We start from the raw sequence: 9,038 nt of genomic DNA, 5'->3' as shown, positions 1-9,038 counted from the left end.
AAATAAAGATGCTCTATATGGACATCAGGGACTTTACTATCGCATTCTAAATACATAGACATTAATGGAGCTGGTCCCCAGCATGTATTTCCATAATTCACTAATTAGGAGGTGTGTCCTACGGTGCCCGTAAGGTGAATAGTTCAGTTTACCACGACATAATAACACGTGGAAACGTCATATTATGTCGTGGCCTCGAGATGCTGAGGGAACAACATCCATTTCCACGATTTCTTATGTTGAGTGAACGACATGTTTTTTTCGTGGCCACGAGTTTAATGTGTAAACAAACCTGCGTGACCATAGCAACCCAGGATTATCAGAGATGGAATCATTAATGTTTTATTTGGAATTAAGAAATTATTATATTAACCATATGCTTTGGCTACCGGGCTGTATTACATGTGATCGCCAGCATTCAAATGAAGTTTATCATAAATAAATATTACATAAAGTCCATAATAAAATTAAAAAAAACTGTTTATGATCCTAAAAATATAAATATTAAGCAAAATGTAAATTCAAAATGAGTTCAGTGTGTGTGTACATATTAATATATAAGAAATTATTCCCCTTTCAAATAAGCTTTCATATTTATGACAATATATTTCATGGAAATTAATATGCATGCATATATTGGATTTGCATATGGGGAACAACAAAAGAGAACAAGCAGAAAAAGCGAAAGTTGAAGCTCTTCTGCGTATTCATTCAGTGTTCCGGTGTGTTCTGGATGCTGTGAAGGCCTCAGTGAGTTTGTCTTGACTCTGTGGAGTGGTTCTTCTCTCTTTGACAGACGCTGGGAGAAAGGCCCAGTGTGTAAGTTCAGATGGCACAGGTGTTGTCTGCAGTGCTGTGGAGAGGCAGGTATTGGCTGTGTTCTGCTTCTTTGTATTGTGTAACATCAGACCGCTGCTTGTGTTTCAGTCCGCCGAGGAGCAGCAAACCTGTGTGAAGGAAGAACCGGATCTCCGACCCGTTCGTCCGGGTGATTATACCCACGGTTTGTTCCCTGAGAACCTTTGAGGTGAGCCGGTCATGAGTGTTAAACGGGGTCAGGGCTTCAGTTACACACTATTCTCTCTTATCAGTGTACTGCTCGCTGTGTAACAAAGCAAGAAAACCTTTTTCACTTCCAGCTATCAGTGTAATTACAAAGCTCTGGTTGCACGGTTGGCATTTTGTCAGAGCTGCGTTGAGCAAATATTTAAAGAATGGCTGGCTCGTCATGTGACTCCTGCCAAACACACTACCACACACTGTCTGGCCTTTATTCACAGATCATCAGGTCTGTAGTTCTGATGATTTACTCTTCTTCTCTTTCAAAACCTCATTATTTTCTCACCCTCATTACAATTCTGTGTACTTGATTTTGTTCCTCTGAAAACAAAAGGAGAGTTTTTTAATAATCTGCTCATCTCCATGAATGTTGATTTGTGTGCCGTTTCTTTGAGCTTGACAGACATAACCGCTGTAAACTCTCATGGTATGGAAAGAGCAGCCTGAACATTAATCCAAGTTTCTCCTTTTGTGTTTCATTGAAGTCATTATGAGCCATTACGATCAATCTATACATTTTTATTATACTTTTAGTTGAAGTTATTTTAGTACATCAAGTTAAACTAAAGTGCTGTAAATGTTGCCTTGGCTGAAATAAAAAGTTTTTCTTTTTTCATTTCAAGTAACAAAAATGTTTTGTAATGTTTTTCATTTTAGTTATCTAAATATAGAAATATTACCACATACTGTATGCCCTAGTATTAACAAATATGATTCAAAATATTGATAATAAGTTATTATAATTATAAATATTTAAAAAATATATATTTATTACCATACACCATATCCCCTAATATTAATGAACCTATACTCCTGCTGTCACGTTAGTAATAGTGGTTCTTCCTGTGTCAGTGGTGTGATGGCTAAAGTTGCGTGACTAAGGCCAAGTTTAGCTTAAGGAGGCTTTGAAAGCATCAGAGTCACTGTATCCATCACAAATCCCCTTTACTTTAGCTGTGTCCACAGGCATTGGTCAGCTCTCAGCTATTTATACCCTGCAGGTGTTGTATAGCCCAGTGTGCTCCGAAGCGTTAGTTGTGTGCGGTGAGCCGGACTGTGTTTAGCTGGAGATCTGTGTCCAGGTGGAGGATGCTGATGATGCTGTAGCGGTCATCTCTTCTGAAGTCTGTCCAGTCATGCGCTGGGCTTCCAGCAGGAGCATCAGATCTCACAGGAGGAAGGAGAAGCTTTAACTGCGGAAGCAGAGCTGTTTCAGGATAATCCATCTCTTCGTCTCAGCTGGACGGACTGCACACACAGGTACACGCTCTGCTCATGTGCTCCTGCTGCTCTCTGGAAGGTTAGAAATCTACACAAAACATGAGTACATCAGCCCTAAATCTCTCTTTCTCTCCATAAATCACACTAAATGTGGATGGATTATGACCATATCTTCTTCTGGACATCTGATCATCCTCCGGTGAGAGGCCAGCTTTGTTCTGACACACACACACACACACACACACACACACACACACACAGCAGTATAGAGTTTAGACACACATGAGTTTATTGTAAAACCTTCTGGTCTGTGGGCTTCTTCCTAAATGCGTAAAAATGCGTTCTACCTAAATGTATGCCAAGTGCTGTTGTTATTACTGTAAAAGTCTGTCTGTACGGTTGCAGTGGTGTTCTGCTTGTGGAATAACAAAATGTGTGTTTAAAGGTTTGAACAGGTCTAAAGTCCGTGTGAACTGAAAGTTGTAATTGACTTTACTTCAGGGCTTGATTTGTTTATTAACTTGCATGGATTAATTGTTCACCACAAGACTAGTAATGTGCACAGAGTAAATTTAGATTTCATGTGGACTTTATATAAGATACAGTACACAAATAGATAGATAGATAGATAGATAGATAGATAGATAGATAGATAGATAGATAGATAGATAGATAGATAGATAGATAGATAGATAGATAGATAGATAGATAGATAGATAGATAGATAGATACTTCAGGGCTCAGCTGAATATTGAGCTGTGGAATATTCTTGAAAGCTGTGAGGCTGGTTTTCCTCTCGTGTGGCTCTGAACATATCCACTAGTGAGCGCTGTTCCTCTTAAAGTCCTCAGTCTTGGTTCCTTTTGTCCCAGTTTTGTAGTCAACATCCTTATTATAAACTACTCTCAGAGCCTCCAATAGAAGACGAGAATCCCGGACAGACAGCGACTCCCACCAATGACATTCCGAGCTCGATCTCCGCCAGCCAATCAGCGACGCGGAGGCGGGCTCGAGCGCGCTCTCGGAGGGGAGGATTCGCGTGTTTCACTACTTTGGCTTTTCTCCCAGAAAGATCTCGGTGTGGGAATTTCAATTTTACATTTCTGAGGCTGTCCGAGGCTCTTTAATCGGAGACCACATCCCCAAAGTTTCGCCGAGCGCGTCCAGACTGAGAAAGGTACGGTGATTATGGCTGTTTTTAACCACATCAGCAGTGTTTGTGTTTATTTGCTGTAACGTTAGGTGATTCCGCACGGAGCTGACGGAGGAGAACTTATCATGTGCCGTTAGTCTGATGTCACGCCTTTCAAAACATAACGTCAATAGTGTAATATTAATATTTAATACTCGATGCTGTGTTTGGAAGGCCACTCTGAATATGATCCGTGTCTTCAATGAATCGTGTAATGATGATTTACAGTCTGTCGGTATGGTGCTGTTAGGAAATGTCGTTGACCCACCAAATCCGTTGTATGTAACGTTACCGTTACAGTGACCGTGTGCGCTGCGGATGTAACATATGGACTCTCTCTCTCTCGGTAACCGTGTCAGATGCCATATGGCGTCTTTATGTAACGCTATATTCTCCAGTCGTGATGTTGACGCTGATCGCTGCTGTCTGTCTCAGCTGGACGGGATGCTCGTCTCATCAGCGCATGTCCAACAGACCGGGGAGGTGATAATCGTGTTAACGGTGTTTCCGCGTGCCGTTGAAATTCAGCGGCACGTGCCCTAAATGCAGTGCGTTGCCCGCGTGGCTGGCGCGCGCTCACAGCCCTTTGGTCTGGTGGCGTTTTTAATGTGCGCGACGCGACGCCATCGTAAGCGTTTCTTGACGCCCGACCTTCAGTCCAGATGTGCTCATTCTACATCGCACTCCGCGGGCGACGCGACGAAATCTTCCGCGAGTGCAGATGAAGCGTTCTGATTTATTCGCTTTACATAAAAAAAAAGCCTCGAAGTCGAAACTTATCTTTCTCTCTACACTAAAAATGTATCTGCTGAAAGGCTATTAGTAATATTTTGGAATTGGGTTTATTTTAAAATTCTCAAAACACCGGAGCGCGCCAAACCCATTTGAATTGCGTTTCCGCGCGAAATGACTGGTGTTTATTTAATACTGAAGACTTCTTGCTCTGTTTAAAGCCGTATATTTTAGGTATATATTAGTAAAAACAATAAAGATAGTGTCTGTAGAATTTTGCCAGACACTATGGACAACTTGCCATTTTAATTTTTTAAGACCAATCATAATTTATTTTAAACGGATAGTTAGTTCCCTCAAAAGCGATAGTTCCCTGTCTTCATTTACTCTCCCTCATTTTGTTCCAAACCTGTAAGATTATTTCTTCTGCAGAACACGAAGATATTTTGATGAATGTTTAGTTCTTGTCCACAGTGGAAGTCAATGGGTGCCGTCAGCTGTTTGGTTACACACATTCTTCAGAATATCTTCTTTTGTGTTTAATAGAAGAAAGTCACACCGGTTTGGAACAACAGGAAGATGATGACAGAAATGGCATTTTTGTGAGAACTTGTCATTTTAAGGCCAGTGATTTTTGTCAGCTGAAGCCCTCTGATGTAAAATATTCTGTAGATCCACAGACAGTGATCAGAGCACACTGATCGTGAGCACAGCTTCAGTCGACTCATGTTTTCCTGTGTGAAGCACACTGTGCTGTTCTAGTGCTGATTTCTAGTACTTTCTAATGTATGTATGTATGCATATCAACATGCATGTGATGGAGTAGCAAATATTTGCATTTGTGAGTGTCAGTGTGGATCATGTGATGTGTGTGTGCTAATATTTGACAAGCAGCAGTCACTGAAAAGAGTCATTCGGTTTCATTCCCATTCAACTGTTTTAGGATTTCAGGGCTTGTTTTGACAATGCAGAACAATACATCATGTGAACGGCGTGACCCCTCCCCGCTGCGGCGCGAGCGCTGGAGAGATTAGCTGGTGATGAGTGTCAGGTTTTAGGTGGAGCATACATCTCTATTGGATGAGCTGTGAGGGTTTTACTTCCAATTGGATGGTTTTCCTCTGGTTGCTGAGTCCAGCAGTGTAGCTTTATCCTGACCATCTGTCAGATCTGTACACACACACACACACACACACACACACAGCGGAAAAGCATCAGAATAATCTGACATGTTGTTTGTTGATCATCTTTGCGGGTGTGTGTTGTGAGATTAGAGAGAGCAGCATGTGCTGTGATTTAAGTGTCAAGGTAATTGTCACTGTTTTTGTTTGTTAGATTATCTTCTGAATGTCTGAACCAAGGGAATTGTCTTATTCGACCCATGTACGGTTGCTGCACATATATAACAGTGCTGTATGTAATTCCAGTGCATTTCATTTGATCTGCTTCAGGTTGTTGTTGCCGCTCTTATTCCTCAGTTACACACAGTGTCATTTTCTTTTGATTGATAAACATCTCTGAGAGAGATGCTGCCTTGTTTTAGGTCTCCCACATCTCATCCTGTGACACGTACAAAGCTCCAGATTCAGCAACACATCACTAAAGCTGTGGTATCATCATGTAAAAAACCAAGCATTTCTGTCCCATGAGTTTGTTTCTTCATCAGGTTTGTAGAAATGTAGCACTGCATCAGTGTCTCATCAATGAATGCTCTGCAGTGAATGGGTGCCGTCAGAATGAGAGTCTGATAAAAACATCACAATAATCCACAGCACTCCAGTCCATCAGTGAACATCTGGAGAAGACAAAAGATGAAACACATCCAGCATTAAGATGATTTTAACTCAAACACATAGAGTCTATAATCCATAATAACACTTCCTCCAGTGAAAAAGTGCATCTGCTGTTGTCTCTCACAGATTTGTTTAAACGCTGCTTGATCTGTGCAGATTTCTCTCCTGATTCAGACCAGAACACTTTTTCACTGGAGGAAGTGTTATTATGGATTATAGACTCTATGTGTTTGAGTTAAAAACATCTTAATTCTGGATGTGTTTCATCTTTTGTCTTCTCCAGATGTTCACTGATGGACTGGAGTGCTGTGGATTATTGTGATGTTTTTATCAGACTCTCATTCTGACGGCACCCATTCAACTCTACATCTTGGATGGACTGAGAGTGAGCACATTCTGATCTTATTCTCATTTTTAATTGAACTATGACCCAAATGTGTAATGTCAGGAGTTGGTGGTGCTCCAGCAGCGAGGCCTGGTTGTGTCAGGAGCTGGAGTGATGGGTGTTTGTTGTCTGTGGTGCTCAGGGTCTCTGGATGGAGCTTCAGGAGGGAGTTGTTTTTCTGACGCTCCCCGTGGGACTGCTGTCTCTGAGTTACAGCTGGTATCATCCTTTCACTAATCATTAACTTGATCGTGTTCACTGCGCTGCCGTGATACACACCTGTTCATACAGGCACAAACATCCCAATCTAGAGCCCTGTGGTTTCTGCAGTCAACTCAATCACAGAACCCAGTCATAATGATGAAGTTTGCTGTAGGGCTGCAACTAACGATTATTTTGATAATCGATTAATCTGTCGATTATTTTTACGATTAATCGATTAATCGGTTTATGTACTTATATTTTAGTTTTTTAAATTTTCCCCCCAAGTAAATTATTAATAAATGGTCTTTATTCTTCAGCTTACATTTTTAAGAGATTTTAACCATTTTGCACTGTCATATCCTAATCAAAAATATACCTGGAGTTGTTTTATTGTGTTAGTAATCCTGTCGAACTCTTCTGCAATCAGAACACTGACCCATACTCTAGCAAATTTCACAAGGAGATTTAAAATAATGTTTTCACCATGGCAGTCCTTAGAGCTCCTAAAGTAGTTTAACATCCTGAACAAAGCTTATTAAGGAATCTTTCAGAACATATTTTCACGAAGAATAAGGATAAAACAGAATAAAATTGCAGTGCATTGTATTTTATTATTTACTGGGAAACAGCTTTATAGCTTATGCTGTGAAATTGTAAACAATCCTTCGAATAAAGTGCCAATGGCATGAAACCTGAATGGAACTCACAATTTAAAGTAAAATCCATCAGAAGGTTGTCCAGAAAAAAAAATAGGACACACACAAAAAACCTGCTGTGTGAAAAAGAGCAGTGAATACTTAGAAAAAAAGTGCATTTCAAATATCTTTAAACATTTACCTCTCTCATTCAGTCATAATTAGGCTGCACGACTGAAGTATGAACTGGTAAACGACAAACTGATCACAGAACATGTTTGTAAAGCTTTAAATGTTAATTGTTAAAAAGCAATGTTCTCAGCTTTTACGACTAAACATTTGCAAACAACATTGTACTGGAGAATCTGCACAAATAAAAGGCTTAGGGGCCGTTCACAAATCGCGCCTAAAAACACGTGGAAAACGCTAGGCGCACCGCTTTCTCCTCCTTTCCAAAGCGCTCGCGCAGAAGCGCCCCTGAGGCGTCTGCCTTTGCTAAGCAACCATGACGTGCTCTCTCCTTGAAGACGCGGAAATTTCAGCAAAGGATAAATGGATTTGCAGCTCAAAAAATCGCTTGCAGTAGCTCTGCTACTAAATCCATATACAACTATGATCAGCTGTTCCTTTCATCTTGACTGAGCTTTTAACGTTGTTACGGGAAAGGATGAAGCTGATTGGTTAGTTCTTGTCACATGACCCGGCATGACCCGGCTTGCGGCATTCTGAAAAGTTGAAATGTTTTTAACTCGATGCGGTGCGGTGTTGGAAATAATGAACTTGAGCGCGCAAAAGACGTGATATGTGAACGTCCCCTTAAACAGTGCAGTAGTGCAGAGTTTACAGGTTACTCTTCTTTTTTAAAGGCTCAAAGTAAAGTACTCCCACATCAGTCTAAATGCTGCAGAGACGCTGTTCGGGAAGCACGTGACATAAAACGAGGCCAGCTATTGGCTATTCGCTACTTCTCCTGCTGTACTGGCTGAGTAAAACCTCCGGTGGCTCATTACTGCCACACTTTGGTCACCGCAGATTTGAAATATGCACGAAATGAGCCGCTTACGGCCAATAAAAGTTATTTAGCAACGAATCGATGACTAAATTAGTTGACAACTATTTTAATAATCGATTTTAATCGATTAAATCGATTCGTTGTTTCAGCTCTAGTTTGCTGTGTTGAATGGACTTTCATAGAATTCGGCATAAACTCTACGCTTCATGAAATGGCAGTGTGTTCTAATGTGTGATGATTAAAGCACCGCTGTGTAAATGTGAAGTCTGTGTTGTGAGTGTGTCTCAGTTTGCTCTACTGAAGATACTGAAACAGGTGACACTTGCCTGTGTCTCAATACACACTGAACAAAATTATAAAAACAACACTTTTGTTTTTGCCCCCATTTTTCATGAGCTGAACTCAATGATATAAGACTTTTCTATGTACACAAAAGTCCTTCTCCTCCACCTCACAGGTGTGACATATCAAGATGCTGATTAGACAGTGTGATTAATGCACAGGTGTGCAGTAGGGGTGTGCACGGATAGTCGAACATTCGAATATTCGTTCTGCTCTAATTATTCGATATATAAAAATAATATTCAAATTGCGCAAAAAAAAAAAAGTTCACAATAAAACCTAATTTGGTCACTTTCTGTGATTCTCCACAGTATATTTGAAAATGTATGCAAGCAAAAAATAATTAATGAATGAATAAGGGGCCATTCAAATATCGCGCCTAAAAACGCGTAGTCGCGCCGCTTTCTCCTTCTTTCCAAAGCGCTCGGGCAGTTGCGCCCCTGGGACGTCTGCCGTTGCTAAG

At 40.7% G+C, this 9,038-nt stretch overlaps 1 protein-coding gene across 10 annotated transcripts in view; it reads left to right on the top strand.

The window, feature by feature from the left end:
- Positions 1-3,289: 3,289 nt before the first annotated feature.
- epb41l2 (erythrocyte membrane protein band 4.1 like 2) overlaps positions 3,290-9,038 on the top strand; it is an 87,313-nt gene continuing 81,564 nt past the window's right edge. For 5 of the 10 annotated variants that reach the window (XM_059499249.1, XM_059499248.1, XM_059499253.1 and 2 more), the window contains exon 1: positions 3,292-3,457. The gene's annotated coding sequence lies outside the window, so the exon portion shown is untranslated. Of the gene's footprint in view, positions 3,458-9,038 lie in introns of all 10 variants that reach the window. The other 5 variants (XM_059499246.1, XM_059499252.1, XM_059499244.1 and 2 more) reach the window with 3 other exon arrangements.

The sequence above is a fragment of the Carassius carassius genome, chromosome 18 (assembly GCF_963082965.1).
Source record: "Carassius carassius chromosome 18, fCarCar2.1, whole genome shotgun sequence".
NCBI classification, from domain to species: Eukaryota; Metazoa; Chordata; class Actinopteri; order Cypriniformes; family Cyprinidae; genus Carassius; species Carassius carassius.
This window is presented reverse-complemented; position numbering and strand designations above follow the sequence as displayed.